The 17368-nt window shown below is 43.4% G+C and overlaps 1 protein-coding gene across 7 annotated transcripts in view; it reads right to left on the bottom strand.

The window, feature by feature from the left end:
* The window catches only part of RBBP8 (RB binding protein 8, endonuclease), a 379857-nt gene that overhangs the window by 347397 nt on the left and 15092 nt on the right, over positions 1-17368 (bottom strand). For 4 of the 7 annotated variants that reach the window (XR_003854777.1, XM_029591118.1, XM_029591120.1 and 1 more), the window contains exon 2: positions 16892-16974. The exons of 1 other annotated variant lie outside the window; for it this stretch is intronic. The gene's annotated coding sequence lies outside the window, so the exon portion shown is untranslated. Of the gene's footprint in view, positions 1-8346; positions 8530-16891; positions 16975-17368 lie in introns of those variants that run through there. 2 more of the 7 variants (XM_029591124.1, XM_029591119.1) reach the window with 2 other exon arrangements.

The following is a 17368-nucleotide window of genomic DNA, read 5'->3' as shown; positions in this document are numbered from 1 at the left end:
TATCTTTGGAGCCTTGGTAGGAAAGGAGAGATAGAGGGCTGTGGTATGGAGGAGAAATAGTTAAGGGTAATGTGTGTGTTGGGAAAGATATGGGAATCTGTTTCCATAGGTAACCTTTTTCTAGTTTGAGCTCTGTCACGAGTCTGTTCTAGTTGTCTGCCCCATACTAATGAATGTTCTTGCCATGGGGCTCCTGTCATATGCATTGCTTTTCACCCTTACCAATGTCAATATGAAGTCAATGCACCCTTTAAAACAAGATGAGGGGATGCCTCTTATTCTCCATCTGTAGAAACTCTAGTAGTTTGCTTTTGAGGGATAGAACAAAAATCATTTTTTTAAATCCAAAGCAAGGTAATACTTGCTTCTAATGTTGTTTGGAAGCCGTTTCTGAAGTCTCCAGCTAATGATCATTAAAATCAGTATACCTTCAGTAAAATAAATTCCTGCACTTTATAGAATGTATTTCTGAAACCCTTTGCGGGAAGTATACACTCTTGGGTCACTTATTTCTCTTACTGCTTAAATGCGTTCTCCAAGAACTCCTAGAAAAGTGTAAATGCTCTCTCACCACTGGATCCAGAGGGTACAGGCCTTCCAAAATCTGAGCCTCTGGGGCGCTTCTCTCAAGATCAATCAATTCTTGAATGGCCTCCATCATGGGGAAAAAAACAAAAGGCTTTACACAAGGAAACCAAAATGGGATTTTTCTTTGGCTCAGATATGAAATCTGCCCCAGGTACCCCCAGCATTTTCAAGGTCGGGGAAGTCAGGACCAGCACATCTCTATGAAAGAACCATAGCATAGTCCTCCAGGATCAGCCTCAGCATCCGTGCCATTCTGATCCCCATTGGGCAGATCCGCTGCCGATCTAGATGTACTCCAGCGCTTAATAGTAGAACCAGGCGAGAGAAAGGTCCCCACCTGCGAATCTGCCCTGGGAGCACTGGACGGGGCAGAGGACTGTGCCTGAAGAAAGGATTGCAATCACTGGAAAAATTCTACCCATGAAAATGTAGAAGGATCTATGCCAAAACTAGAAGTCACCTTAGCCACTCACTGAGCTACCTTCCCCTGCTGACAAACCAGTTCAAGTTCCAAAATCAGGTGCCACTCCTGACACATCTTTACCCAGACCTTCATCCGGCTGGAAAGAACCAGGTTTAGTGAAATCGGAAGATAATTCTCCCTGAGCCTCCAAACAGCTCTGGCACAAGTTAGCGGGCACTCCAGGCTGAGATGCCCAAATATGACAGACAGCGCAGAAGGAAAGGCACTTAGGTTTCTTAAGTATAGGCGCCATTAGGCCGACAGTACACTAAGCGGTGACTGAAGGCATCCGTCCAGCTGTTTGGGGGTTTTTTTTAGGCATCCAACACTTAATCGCCCCAAAAACTAGGTATGCCTAAGGATAGGTGCTTTAAAACTTGGACGCACAGAGGCCTGACTAAGCATCCAAAAACTGGATGTATAATCTGGATGCACAAGCCTGAAGAGGGCAGCCTAACACAGACAAAGCGCATAGCATGCCGTTGAGGCCTACCACGTGGCGCGCAGCGAAAAGGCCTCAGAACGAGGCCTAGCCTACAGAGGCTGCCCCATCCCTTAACATCCCAAGGAGCAAGACAAAAGTCGGAACGACGCACCGAGCATGGCAACTGTAGGAATACATACATACATACGCTCAGTCCTTCCTGGCTAAATACAGAGACAATCTCCGGCTGCAGGGAGATAGGACATATACTGTCACCGGCTTGCTCTGCTTCCTGCACCCACTGCCTTTCAGCTGTCTGAACAGCTAAGTCCACACTGGCTGAAAAACCAACCACCGGACTAAGAAACATAGAAACATAGAAATGACGGCAGAAGAAGACCAAATGGCCCATCCAGTCTGCCCAGCAAGCTTCACACATTTTTTCTCTCATACTTATCTGTTTCTCTTAGCTCTTGGTTCTATTTCCCTTCCACCCCCACCATTAATGTAGAGAGCAGTGATGGAGCTGCATCCAAGTGAAATATCTAGCTTGATTAGTTAGGGGTAGTAGGGGTAGTAACCGCCGCAATAAGCAAGCTACACCCATGCTTATTTGTTTTACCCAGACTATGTTATACAGTCCTTATTGGTTGTTTTTCTTCTCCCCTGCCGTTGAAGCAGGGAGCTATGCTGGAAATGCGTGATGTATCAGTCTTCTCCCATGCCGTTGAAGCAGAGAGCCATGCTGGATATGCATCGAAAGTGAAGTATCAGGCTTATTTGGTTTGGGGTAGTAACCGCCGTAACAAGCCAGCTACTCCCCTCTTTGTGAGTGTAAATCTTTTTTTCCACATTTCCTCTTGCTGTTGAAGCTTAGAGCGATGTTGGAGTCACAGTAAGCATGTGTATGTTTATTGAATAAGGGTATTGTCTCCAGGCAGTAGCCATCATTCTGGCGAGTCACCCACTCTTCATTGGCGGCCTCTTGACTTTATGGATCCACAGTGTTTATCCCACGCCCCTTTGAAGTCCTTCACAGTTCTGGTCTTCACCACATCCTCCGGAAGGGCATTCCAGGCATCCACCACCCTCTCCGTGAAGAAATACTTCCTGACATTGGTTCTAATCTGAGGCACTAATCTGAGGGACAATGGAAATCACCTCAGGAATTCTCAACTGAAGGACAGACCATTTGGAATTACCGCAGGAGAGCAGAGCGAATAACTTTTTCTTTATTTCTCCTTTTCAAAGTAAAGCAATCCCCAGTAGGGAAATGCACGTCCATCTGCTGTAGACAGAGAATACTGGTAGGTTGATGTCACTGCAGAAGTATATATACTGTGATATCAGTTTACTCCATCTCCAGCTGCTGGTAGAGGTACATAACCCACTGGTTCTGGACTCATCTGACCAGATGCTAAGAAAGAAACATTTCTCTGATAATCCTTCCACAATGTTGCTTACAAAAATGTTGAAAAGAACCAGTACCCAAAGACCAATCCCTGCAATACACCTCTAGTAACACTACCCCTCTTTGGAGTGAACTCCATTTACCATTATCCTTTTTTCTAATCCAGTCAGTCACTTTAAGGCCCATACCAACGGCATTCAATTTATTTATAAGTTGCCTAACCAGAACTATGTCAAAGGTCGTACTGAAATCCAAATACATGACATTTAACACTTTCCAGTGATACAACTTTCTGGTCAACCAAACAAAGAAATTGATCAGATTCGTCTGACAAGAGCTACTTCAGATAAAAATCAAGTTGCCTCTGATCATGTAATCCATAGGATTTCAGGAACTGCACTAGCCCCTGTTTTAGCAACAATTCTATTAATTTGCTTACGAGAGGTCAGACAAATCAACCTGTAATTCTCAGCCTCCTCCTTACTTCCACTTTTGTGAACAGAAACCACATCCATCTCTTCTCCAGTCCTCTGGAACTACTCCCAACTCTAAAGAAGCATTGAAAAGGTCAGCCAGTGGAACTATCAGGCTGGCCCTTTCGTTTCATCTACTTTTAAGTTTAGTTAGTTCCTCATGAATGCACTTTCTGAAAATCAATTGAAATTTACCTCACTTCCAATCCTATTTCTGTTTATTTTATATGGTCCTGGCTCCTGGACCTTCCCACAAGAAAACATGGAATATTTATTAAGCAAAAACACATTTTCATCAGCCTATAAATATTCCTCCCTTCCACCTCAGAATCTTACAATGCCACTTTGCCCTTCCTCCTATCACCAACATATCTAATTTAAAAAAGTCTTGCTAAGTTTAAACCATATTAGCTATTTTTTCTTCCATTAGATTTTCCAGGTAGTCACCTGTCTTCATTTTCTGCAATCTCTTGCAGTTTATATATGCTAACTTTTTTCTCTTTACCTTTCCAGATTCTTCTTTAGAAAACCATAGCACCCTTTTTTCCTCTATTTACTTTCATAAAAATAGGTTAGTTGCCCTTATATGTCCTTTTAGTTTTGCCCACTGCTCTTCTTCCCCTAGATTTTTCCATCCGGATGACTCCTTGAGGAACTTCCCTTTTTAACAAAGTCAGTTTTCCTGACATCTAGGTCCCTCATCTTTGAATGAACCTGTATTTCCTGAGCTCTCATATTAAACCACACCATCTGAAAATCACTGGATCCCAGATGACTCTCCACTATAACTTCAGAAACATTGTCCTCCCATTGATAAAAACCAGGTGCAGTATCACCCTCCTCCCAAGTGGGTTCTATTATCAGTTGACAACAGTTCTCACTGCAGAGAATCCAGGATCTCCCCTGCTTCTAGAAGACACTGCAGCTGGGATGTCCCTAGTGAATATGCATGAGAAATGTGCATATACTGTATGTAAATGTCTCATACATATTTGTTATGGGTACCCTGGAAACACAACTAGCTGCCAGTTTAGAGGTTTGGGAAGCTCCAGTATAGAGAAATATTTTCCAGTTAGCCATACACAGTATAGAAGTGTGGGGCAGCACTTAGAGGCATAAATTCTGCATGTGCAGAAGGAGAGACACAAAGGGGGGTACACTTACAGCTGCTCTCCAATCTCCTGAGGCAGAGCTTCTACAGTCTGGGGGCCCTTCATTTGATTGAGCTTATGCCACTGGTTACACCCCCCCCCCCCCCAAAAAAAAACCCAAAAACTTGGTAAAGTGCTTATTTTCTTATTACTTGATAGTAGTAGTGATTGGGTGGGGCAATTTTTTCCCAACACTCTCCTGGAAACACACCTATTCAGCAGGGTTTTCAGGACTGTCACAATGAATATGCAGGAGGTAGATTTGCATACACTGGTTCTCCAATGTATGCAAATCAATCTCAAGTACATTCATTATGAATATCCTGAAAACCAGACTGGCTAGGTGTGCCTCCAGGAGAGGGTTGGGGGAACAGGGGATGGAAATAAAAAGAGAAAGTGAAAAACATGCACATGATGGATATTCTAGTGCTTTTCAACTTTTTGGATTTTATGTTTAAGAGAAGGAAATGTTAGTAGAAATGATGGGACAGTAGACTGTGTTACAGGAAAACAGAGCATACATGCGATTTTGTGGGGACAGAGACAAGTTATGCATGTGAGAGTTACTGCTTGAGGCAGGTATGCACAAACCTATCTAAATGCCAGATGTACTAAGCTTTATTCCCCATAGACACAAACATTTGCAAGATTAACTACAGTTATAAGTGTAAAATCACTGAAAATAATGCAGAGACAGAATTCAGGCTCTGCATTATAATTATTTTTCACTGAATTTAAGACCTCCATGGATTCCTACATGTATTCTCATTTGGTGTTGGGGGGGGGGGGGGGGGGGGGGGGAGGAAGGGGAAGAAAAGAAAATTGCACAGATGACTGCATAAACTGAGAGCAAGCAATACAAAAGGGAGTCACTGGGGTCCTCAGACTCTCCACTCTCTCTTCCATTCCCCTTGCTCCAATACAGCATCTGGAACAAAATGTTGTCCTAGCACCATACAGCTGTTTGGGCCACACGATGCCCTTTACTACTGCACTGGTCTCATAAGACCAGGGTCAGAGTAGGAGCACTGTTCAGCTCAAATCCACAGCTCTGGGGGGAGCATTGGCTGCTTGCATCACAGCAAGGGATGGGAGGAAAGTGGGACAGACTGGTGCAGACAGGCTTGAGCTCGGGGCAGGAAAGAATGTGTGTGGTGAGGATGGGCTACGATTGAGGAAGTATAGTCTACTTTCTTAAGGTTTTCAAATGTTTTGATTTGGCAAGCCATTGAGCTTGAAAAGAACACAAAGCAGCACTGACATTTTGCTATTGCTGGCATTTGTGACAACCAGACACACTACTGTGTTGTCATAACTATCTGTAGCTATAATTAATCAGTGCTGCATGCACCTTGGCATTCTTCTTAGGCACCGCAGAGTGCCAAATTAAAATTCAAAGCCAGAAACCCTAATTATGATATACTATTAAATTCTGCACCCAAAATCTTTAACACATTACATCATTATTAACTTTTTTGTATTATTTACATTACTCAAATACCATTTTAATGTATTTTCATAAAAAGCCGATCCAATACAGTGCACTCGGCCAAGCACGCTGTTTAACCTCTGGTTGGACACAGGTTTTGACATGCATCCACAACTCCATATTCTATAAGGGGCTTAGTGCATCCAAAACGAGTGTCCAACCCCCACCCCCCCCACATGCAAATGCATGTTGATGAGGCTATTAGCTATTCTCCACAGACACAGGCGTTAATTTCTGAGTAGCCCAAAAAAGTGTACAGAAAAACAGAAGATACTGTACTTCCTCCAACTTAATATCATGGTAATATTAAGTCAGAGGAACAAAAAACAGAATGTAAAAAAAAATAAAATAAAAGCATGCTGGTCAGGTTAGGAAAAGGGACATTTAATTGAGCATTCATTTTCCTAACCCACTGACAGTCGACCTCCCCTGGGCACCTGCTGCTGAGGCAAAGCTAGGGGTGCACATTTGTCCCTAGTGCCTCCTTGGCAGCGCAACTCCTCATTTACGGGCAGACACAGTAAAATTGCGGGAGAGCAGGCAAGTGCCTGCTCTCCCGGCGCACGATACAGTACTTTAATTTATTAAAATTAGGGCCGGTGGTAAAAAGAGGTGCTAAGGACACTAGCACATCCCTAGCACATCTTTTTTGACAGGAGCAGCGGCTGTCAGCGGGTTTGACAGCTGACGTTCAATTTTGCCGGCGTCATCAACATGCATTTGCGCCATCAACATGCATTTGCATGTTGATGGCGCTATTAGGTAGTCCCGCGCGATACAGAAAGTAAAATGTGCAGCCAAGCTGCACATTTTACTTTCAGAAATTAGCGCCTACCCAAAGGTAGGCGCTAATTTCTCCGGGCACCGGGAAAGTGCACAGAAAAGCAGTAAAAACTACTTTTCTGTGCACCCTCCGACTTAATATCATGGGGATATTGTCGGAGGTCCCGAAAGGTAAAAAAAAAAATTTGGAATAGGCCTGTGGGTCGAAAACCGGATGCTCAATTTTGCCGGCGTCCGGTTTCCAAACTCGTGGCTGTCAGCGGGCTCGAGAACCGACGCCGGTAAAATTGAACGTCAGCTGTCAAACCCGCTGACAGCCGCTGCTCCTGTCAAAAAAGATGCGCTAGGGATGTGCTAGTGTCCTTAGCACCTCTTTTTACTTTCTGTATCACGCGGGACTACCTAATAGGGCCATCAACATGCATTTGCATGTTGATGGCCGCTATTAGGTTCGGGGGGTTGGACGCGCGTTTTGGACTCGCTATTACCCCTTACTGAATAAGGGGTAAAGCTAGCGCGTCCAAAACATGCGTCCAATCGCAGGTTAACAGTGCGCTCCACCGGAGCGCACTGTTAACTGTACTGTATCGGCCTGTTAAATATTCAAACACGCACCCAGGAGAGGTGACTGGATGCACATTAGGAAACCGGGCGCTCAACACTGAGAACCCGTTTTCCACGCTGATTTATTGGATCAGCCTGAAAGTATGCAGAATTTTAGAATATAGTACATCTAAGTTGTAATGTTTTTTGACAGAATTCCTATAAGAATGATTGTCTCTATGAAAAAATGTTTAGCATATGTCCCTAAATAGGAAAAATCCTGACCCTGTATGAGCAGGTGTAGGTAGGAGGTTGACCAGGTACTGCTCAGTATGTCTATAGAGTGCCACTGGAAGGAAGGTCTGTTATAGTGCTGATCATTCAGAATAGCAACACTTATATAACCAGGCTTAACATTCACACCAACGTTCAAGGCGATTAGTGAACCGTTAGCCTGCCTTTGGGCACACGCATTGAACAGCTACTTCACTTTTTTTTCCATACGCCTTGTTGAAAAGTACTAAAAAAAAAACCACCTCAAGTCATAGACGTAGCTTGCCTGCTTAGTTGTGGTTCGGGGGCACAATTCGGTACTAGCACCTGAAGCGTTTGAGGGGAGTCGCTCCCTAAAGTTTGCTTATTCTCTATTTTACATCCGTCACTGCTTTCATCTTTTAATCCTGTACCCCCTCTCCTCCCCTCCATCTACTGGTATTCTCTGTTCTCTACTCACCCCAACCTATTCTAAGCTATAGCATATCCTCTCCCCTCCGTCCGTCCCTCCCAGTTGGAGCTGAAGAGCGGGACCCTCCCCGCCTTCGGCTGCCGGCTCCTGCTCCTCCGCGAGCAGCCCAGGCATTTATCTTTCGGTCCCATTTCGTAGCACTGATACCAAGGCTTCGCTCGCGCTCCCGATGACCCCCAAAAATAAAAACTTCCTTAGAGTGCTGCTTCTTGCACAAATAATGGGTAAAAAAAAAAAAAAGGTAAACGAGAGGAAGCAAACATATAACGCTTTTACCTCTCCATACACAGTCTGCTGCCCTCCAGCATTTCGAGGCGGGAAAAATCCAGGAAACTCTCCGTTGCTTTAAAGTTTTCGTTTAACTTTATTGACAACCAAAAGAAACGCTCAATCCCCACTGCCATCTTTTTGGAAAACAAAAGGGGCAGGACAACGCGCAGGCAAACCAATTAGAAACACCGTTGAGTACAAAGGCAGCGGGTCACTAGCTCAAAGAGAGGCTGGGAACGACCCAGCCCGTCCACCCCCTACTCATCCGAAGGTGGTGACGTTGTGCGCCTGCGCATGGATGGCGAACCTGAAGAGCCACAGTTTTCAAAAGCGTGGAAACTTGTTACGGTTCAGTTGCGTAAGAAAGAGCAAAGAAAGTGCGTGCGCGTATGTACTGAATCACAACACATCTAGACACTGTCCTTTCAATAAAGTTTTCTGAATTTGAATCAGCTGGTGGTGTGTGATTTACTCCTGGGGTAATTCTGCGCCAAAAAAAATAAAATTTCTGTGTAAATAAAAACATTGTGCGCCCAATATTACAAAATTCTGGTTACTTTATTTATCCACAGAACATAATATAATCACTGTCTTTCAGTAATAAATAATTTAAAATGCAATATCGAATGCAATCATTACTTGGGGATGCCAAATTTGCATTTTGTTTGTGCAATTTCCCCCATCTTAAGGCCTGCCCCCTACACCCATGTATGACCCACCTCAGTTTTCTCTGCCCCCTATTTCTGCTTACTCCCCTATCTTTTGCTTCCAGGTCTTTGCTCCTCCTCCCCCACCCTCCAGTCCCTCTTTCGCTCCCTCACCCAAATTCCTCGCTGTGTCCCCCCTTCCCAGACATGTTAACAAGTGAGTTGGTTGTTAACAGTGTAACTGGATTTTCAAAAAGCATTTGGCAAAGTCTCTCATGAAAGGCTCATCAGGAAATTAGAGTGTCATGGAATAGGAGGTAATGTCCCATTGTGGTGTGGTAACTGACTAAAAGATGGGAAATAAAATAGGTCTGAACAGTCATTTCTTTCAGTAGAGAAAGGTCAATAGTAGAGTGCCCCAAGGATCAGTGCTGGAACCAGTGCTTTTTAATATATTTATAAATGATCCGGAAAAGGGTGTGATGAGTGAGGTTATCTAATTTTTAGATGACACAAAATTATTCAAAGTAGCTAGATACAAACCAATTGTGAGGAATCGCAAGAGGAACTTGCGAGCTGGTGGACTTGGGCAAGTAAATGGCAGATGGCATCTTGCTATGTGTTGCATGTTCCCTGGTTAGTATTGCCCACTCAGGTTCATGGCAGCATCCTAGTTGTACCTCTTGTTAAGGCTTGGCGATGGTTCAATAATATGCTACATTTAAATTAATGAATCTCTCATTTTCTGCCATTAATTGGTAACAATTAATGGCAGAAAATGTTACCAAATGTTACCCCCTTCTCCGATCCTCCAGACAATCACTAATGGCTTCCACTCTCATCCGGCCTTGGCATTTATTTTCATGAACTATGGACTCTGGTACCTCCAGGTTAAAGCACTTTCAAGCTTTAACCCGTTCTCTCTATCGTATCTTTCATAATTAATACTTGCCTTTATCTTCCTTCCAGCTTGTTTTTAAGCTTCCAAGTTCTTGACTCCCGTTGATTGTAACTGTGACTTATTCCTATCTATGGTTATTTATTGTTTACCTGAATTGTTCCTTCAGTTATACCCTATGTTAAATGTAAACCGATCCGATATGGTTATTTACTATGAAGGTCGGTATAAAAAACTGTTAAATAAATAAATAAATAAATAAACAAGGATTTTGCTCCAGATATATGTTCCCACATTTTTAAAGACTAGCCCAACAAACGTATTCAGAATATCTCATCCCTATTGGATGAAGGGGGAACTATCATGTCTTTTCAGACTCTACAACATGACTTCAATACCAAGAGTAAACAGCTGTTTGTCTTCTTGCAGGCCAGACATTATATAGAAACATAGAAAATGACGGCAGAAAAGGACCATCCAGATTGCCCAGCAATACCATACAGGTCACCCACTTACTTAGTTTCCCAAACTGTCAAAGTCAGGGCCCTTATTGGTTGCTGTCTGAGTCCAATTCCCTGTTACCTCTTGCCATTGAAGCAGAGAGCAATGTTGGAGATGCATCCAAAGTGTCAGGCTTTTTGGTTAAGAGTAGTAACCGCCACACCAGCAAGTTATCCCCATGCACTCTTTTCTTCATTTTCATCCTTTAGCCTTTAGGAATCCATGGTGTTTATACCATGTCCCTTTGAAATATTTCACCAATTTTGTCTTCACCAAGGGCATTCCAGGCATCCACCACTCTCTCTGTGAAGAAATATTTCCTGACGTTGGTTCTGAGTTGTCCTCCCTGGAGTTTCATTACGTGACCCTTGGTTCTACTGATTTCTTTCCAGCAGAAAAGGTTTGCCGATTGATCTCTCTAGATCTCCGGGAATTGCAGAGGGGGAATTATTTGCGGATCTATTTGACCTCGAAGACCTGAGCCGACACACACTCTCTCCTTCTTTTAACAAGGTCTTTCAGAGTAAAAAAGTTACTCTTTTCTATGCTAAGGTGGTGCTAGACTGGGGAAGGGAACTAGATTGGACCTGGACAATATTCATTTTTATAAATGCTTTGCCAGGATTGGTTCTGTAACTTCAAATGTATAATTGCAAGAGACACAATTTAAATTCCTCACATGCTTTTATATCTGTCAAAAAGAGCACATTCAATGACAATATCTCCATCTAGTATATGTATTAATGTCAAACACATTGGAGGTTACCTTGAGACATCAATTTTGTTCCCCTGTCCAACAGTTTTCGGCAGGGGCAAGCCAATATATTGCCAAGATCACAGGGATTAATCTGCCACTAAATCCCTGGGTATTCTTGCCTGAGGACTTACGGGCCTACCCATTTACTAACAATTATGTTAGATTGTGGAAGAAAAGTTCTTTTGCTAGCGAAGAAAGTCATTTTACAGAAATGGCTATTAGTGGAAGCCCCCACCTTATTGCACTTAAAAAATGCTGTGTAACAGTTGTGCATAAGGGAGAAGTACATTGAGTCAATGTGACTATAGAAGAAGGACTATCCTGCAGATCTGGGAAATTTATATTCAATCATCTCTTAAAACCCATAGCTTAATTCTGAATGATATTACGTTTATCTGAACAACAGGTGGTGTGACAGATACAAGAGAGCTGTTGACATTTCTTGGAGCTATTGTTATTAAACCCTCTAAATTGGGAGTGGATTTGGGTGGAGGGGGAGGGAGGAAGGATTGTAAATGTGGAAAATCCTTACTGTTTATTAGAGATGTGAATCGTGTGATCGATCGTCTTAACGATCAATTTCGGCTGGGGGGGGAGGGAATCGGATCGTCACGGTTTTGTTTTTTTAAATATCGTGTAAATCGTAAATCGGGGGAGGGCGGGAAAACCGGCACACTAAAACAACCCTAAAACCCACCTCGACCCTTTAAAATAAATCCCCCACCCTCCCGAACCCCCCCAAAATGCCTTAAATTACCTGGGGTCCAGAGGGGGGGTCCCGGTGTGATCTTTTACTCTCGGGCCTCCGGTGCGTTGTAGAAATGGCGCCGGCGCTATTTTGTTTTTTGTCCCCCGACGTCAGGAGCGTAGGAGATCGCTCCCGGACCCCCGCTGGACCCCCAGGGACTTTTGGCCAGCTTGGGGGGGCCTCCTGACCCCCACAAGACTTGCCAAAAGTCCAGCGGGGGTCCGGGAGCGACCTCCTGCACTCGAATCGTTTTGCCGTACAAAATGGTGCCAGCTATGGCCGGCGCCATTTTGTACGGCAAAACGACGTCAGGAGCGTAGGAGATCGCTCCCGGACCCCCGCTGGAGCCCCAGGGACTTTTGGCCAGCTTGGGGGGGTCAGGAGGCCCCCCCAAGCTGGCCAAAAGTCCCTGAGGGTCCAGCGGGGGTCCGGGAGCGATCTCCTACGCTCCTGACGTCGGGGGACAAAAAACAAAATGGCGCCGGCGCCATTTCTACAACGCACCGGAGGCCCGAGAGTAAAAGATCACACCAGGACCCCCCCACTGGACCCCAGGTAATTTAAGGCATTTGGGGGGGTTCGGGAGGGTGGGAGATTTATTTTAAAGGGTCGAGGTGGGTTTTAGGGTTGTTTTAGTGTGCCAGTTTTCCCGCCCTCCCCCTTCCCCCGATTTATGATTTTTGACGATAAATCGGGGGAATTCCTATTAAATATCGCCTCTAACGATTTTTGACGATTTAAAATATATCGGAGGATATTTTAAATCGTCAAAAAACGATTCACATCCCTACTGTTTATAGGTACTTGCAGCTTTAACCTGGCAGTGTGCAGAGTCAAATCACTGCCAGATCTGTTCATGTATTCGATCATTACTTTGGTGAATGCATGCAATCAATAAACAGATTTAAACATAAATGGCAGATGAAATCTAATGTGGACAAATGCAAAATGATGCATATAGGGAGAATACTACAAATTATGATGCTGTGTTCCCTTATTAGATATCACCACCTAGGAAAAGGATCTTGGAGTCACGGTGGACAGTAATTTGAAATCCTTGGATCAGTGTGCAGCAGCGTTCAAAAAAGGCAAATATAATGTTAGGCATTATAAAGAAAGGAATGGAAAATAAAATGGAATATATCATAATGCCTTGATGCATCCAGACTTTGAGTATTGTGTACAATTCTGTTCACCCCCATCTCAAAAAAGATATAGCAGAACTGGAAAAGGTGCAGAGAAGGGCAATCAAATTGATAAAAGTGGGGGAATGGCTCCCCTATGAGGAAAGGTTAAACAGGTTAGGGGTCTTCAGCCTAGAGAAGAGATGGCTGAGAGGAGATATGATAAAGTCTATAAAATCATGAGTGGGGTGGAACAGATAAATAGGATACAGTTATTTACCAAATAGTACTAGAACTGGGGACACTCCATGAAGCTAATAGGTAGCATATTTACAATAAATTGGAAAACATAATTTTTTACTCAGTGCACAATTAAACCATGGAATTTGTTGCCAGAAGATTTGGTGAAAGCAGTTAATGTAGCTAGGTTTAAAAAGGTCTGGACAAGTTCCTGGAATTAAAGTTCATAAACCACTATTAGCCATGTAGACTTGGGAAAGACACTTTTTATCCTGGTTAGGAGAAAGAAGAATTGGACCTATTTTTGTGATCTTACTAGATTGGCCACTGTCGGAGACAAGATGCTTGGCTTGTTTAAGCTCTCACTCTCTGCACCCATCCCCCACCCAGGCTTAGATCCCCAGTTTTCTCTGTCTTTACCCCCAGGTCCCAGTTCTTTCTGTCTGGCCCCTTGTATTCTCTTTCTGCTTCCCTCTCCAGTTCTCTCTCTCCCCAGTATATTTTCCTTATTGCGATGTATTTCTTGCAATGTGTTCCCTTATTACGATGTTCTTTACAATATATTCCAACAAGGCCCTTGTAATAAAGAACACGCTGAAGTGAGGGGCATATTGTAAAGGATATATTGTAACAAGTGAATATATTGGGGTGATAGATGAATTATTGATGGGAAATGTGTGTGAATCTTGAGGGTTCATTTTTATGATATTGTTTGTCTTATTAGTGGTAAATGCTCAGGTATTTTTATGATTGAGTTGTTTGAATGGGTGTGTATGGGGGTATGAGTGAGATAAAATATTTGGGTTTTTTTTAAATGTATTAAATGTGTGTCTACAGATATTAGGTTATATGACAATGGTATAGAGAGATATGTTAAGTAGATATAATGTGCAATTATTCTTAAATTTATATTTGTATTGAGGGATCTCAAGAATAATAAAAATTTTGTAATAAAAAAAGATTGTTTATAAAAATTTGGTATGTGCTTCGGTCCCGCTCTGTATAGCGTGTTTTTTTCTCATTCCCTCCCTCCTCCATCCTGGCCAGATGCTGCAGCCTCCTCTGTCTTCCAGGCTGCTAATATTGCCTTCATCTTTTGGGCTGCACAGTCCTATGGCCATCATCTCTATTTTCCTGGCCATTCATCTACCACTAACAGCGAGTCCATCTTCATGGCTGCATAGCCACCACTAACACTGCCTCAGTCTTTCAAGCTACTAACCCCACCTCCATCTTCAGGGCCACTTAGGTGATGCAGCTGCTTCCTGTTTCCAAGTTGCCTGGGCTGATCCTGCTGGCTCCAAATTTTGTCCAGAAAATACAGAGTTCTGTGTAGGAGAGGAATTCTAGTTAAATTCTGGGTGGTGCAGTTGCACATAATTTCCCCAGGAGCATGTTGTGGGAGGAAAGAGAGAGAAAAGATGACAGCTTTTTTTTTTTTTCTCTCTTGCAGGACCAGGAATTGGGAAATACACATATTGAAATACATTGCGAAAGTTACATATACCGCTGGAAATGAAATTCATTTATTTGTTCTAGACTTTCATGGGACTTGAGTCTCTGATTCAGACTTTCAATTTTTGTTTCAGTTTTGCATTGTAGTGTGGATGTTAGTGTAGTCCTCACTGGATGTTGAGGAAGAAGAGTGAGTTATGCAAATCTAAAGCATGAGAATAGATGTGTCATTGTCCTAGGGGCACAGAATGGGAGACAGCCTTTGATATCTCCGCCCCATGTGTCTTTGATGTTAGCATTTGAATCCTAATACAGACCATGTCACATAAGCATCTGCCACTGCTACTCTATTTCCAATACCTTTCTCATGCCTGCTGTTTATGTCAACCCCACATGCCAAGTGACATGGTTTCTGCAAGCAGTCTTTAAATCAATCCTGGCTTTTATCACATCCATGTTTGATGCATTTTTTGAACTTCAAGTGGTGATTTCAAATGGAAGAAGCATGACTGAACAAGAAGTTGTACCCAGAACTAAAGAAGCCTACTTTCCAGGACATGCATGCTTGTATATGTGTGGAATTAAAAAGAACCCCTGTCAGAGTCCTCATGTCCCTACTGATGTGTCCTGAAAATTTAGAGTGGACAGGATAGTGATCCCAAACAACAAAGTTATTAGGGATACACACTGACACAGCAATCTCATAAGGCTTCCTTTTCTTTGGAAAGTAGGCTAATATGTCACTACTCACTGGGGATATATATTCAAAACCTAGAAATAGCCAAAAGTCTCCAGCAGAAATTGGGCCATTTGGCAGCTCTGCCTCCATAGTGGCCATATACTAAGGGAGTATGGGATCTCTCCATACTTGACCTGGAGACTGGGTCCAGAGACTTGACCCCAGATTGCTCCCAGGTTTTCCAGGATGCTGTCAGTTATACTGTCTCACTGACACCGCTCCCCACTCCAATGCTGTGCACAAACAGTACTGCTGCAGCATTGGCAATACAGAGAGCGTTTCTCTGCTATGCCTCTGTGCTACTCGTATCTCCCCATGGCCTATTGGTTCTCAGCAGGAACGCTCAAGGCACTAAGCTGTGAAGAAGAAGAAGAAGAAGACTGGACCAGCAATACAGGAGATATGGGAAAGCACTTCAACACCTCAGTACTGCAGTATTTATACTCTGGAGTAAGAGACAGAGAAAGAGGGAAGGAAGAAAAAGAGCTTTGGGAAAGAGGAGGAAAAGAAAGGGGGAAAGAAAGGGAGAAGTAGCACGGGGAAAGGATAGGGAAGCAAAGAACTAAAGGAAAGAAAGCAAAGGGAAGAAGGAGAGCAGAAAGGGAGAAGGAGGGGTGAGAGCAGAGGGAGACGAGGAGAGTGAACAAAGATGAGAAGAAAAGCAGATCAAAGTAGGATGGGGCTGGGGAAGAGCAGCAGACAACACCTCTCCGAGCAAAGAAGAGCCCTAGCCCTATGGCACTGCTGGAAGGAGGGTGCAGTGGCAGGCAGTGCTGTTCTCGTGAGGAGAAGCCAAGGCCCTGCACAAATGGTTTAAGAAGGAGGAGCATAAGCAGACCTGAGGGAGGTAAGACACTGTGGCGGGAATGATGAGCGAGGGAGAAGAGGGAGATGGGGAGGAAAAATCTAGAGAGAAAGCAGGGCATAATATTACCAGAAATCAATGTATAGTTTTCCCACATATAGCTGTCACCAACAAGATGAGTTGCGCCATTTCCTTTTGCTTCTTTCCTTGGTACCTTCTGCCTCCAGAAAAGGCAAATCATTGCCTACATAGTGATTTTTTGGCACCATCATACGTAGTAGAAAGCATTGACTGCTATTACTCCTTTACCTCACCTCTCTGAACTCCAATCTCTGGGTGAGGAAGTCCCCAAAATTCCCAGTTATGGTAACAAGATTTTTTTTACCACCACTTGTAAATATTACTTAACATCATTTCCAAGTGTTTTGTGCAAAAGGGGACTGAGGCCACTCACACTGCTTGTTCTATAACATGTACCTGTTACATTGTATCAGAAAAGCCAATTAGTGGTGTCTTCCACAGGAAGATGACTGACAATACAAGTTGACTGAAGTTGACATTAAATTAAAATTAAATTAAAAATGTTGTAAAGATATGGGTTGGGTTTTTTTGGTTTTTTTAAAATCATTTTTCCTACCTGAAAAAATCACCCAGAATGCCACAGAAATGACTCTGGTTTGTAAAGGAATCTTCACCAAGTGTGGGGATCTGTAGTTGACACTTAAAAATAGGAAAAATACATTTAATTAAAATCATAGTAACATAATAACATAGTAGTAGTGATGGCAGACCAAATGGTCCTTCCAGTCTGCCTAGCAATTTGCTTATGTTAGTAATTGCCGCTCTGTGCAGATTACCCCCATTCTTTCTGTTAAGGGTAGTAACTGCTAGGGATGTGCATTCGTTTTGAACAAATGCGCAATCCGCAATGTATAGGTCCCTATTTGTTAGATTCGTGGGGTCCTGAAACATATGGCGAACCCCCACGAATGCAACGTATCATTAACGAATAAAACCCCCACCCTCCTGATCCCCCCAAGACTTGCCAAAAGTCCCTGGTGGTCCAGCGGGGGTCCTGGAGTGATCTCCTGCACTCGTCACATGGCATTGCTCC

The sequence above is a fragment of the Rhinatrema bivittatum genome, chromosome 2 (assembly GCF_901001135.1).
Source record: "Rhinatrema bivittatum chromosome 2, aRhiBiv1.1, whole genome shotgun sequence".
Lineage (NCBI taxonomy): Eukaryota > Metazoa > Chordata > Amphibia > Gymnophiona > Rhinatrematidae > Rhinatrema > Rhinatrema bivittatum.
This window is presented reverse-complemented; position numbering and strand designations above follow the sequence as displayed.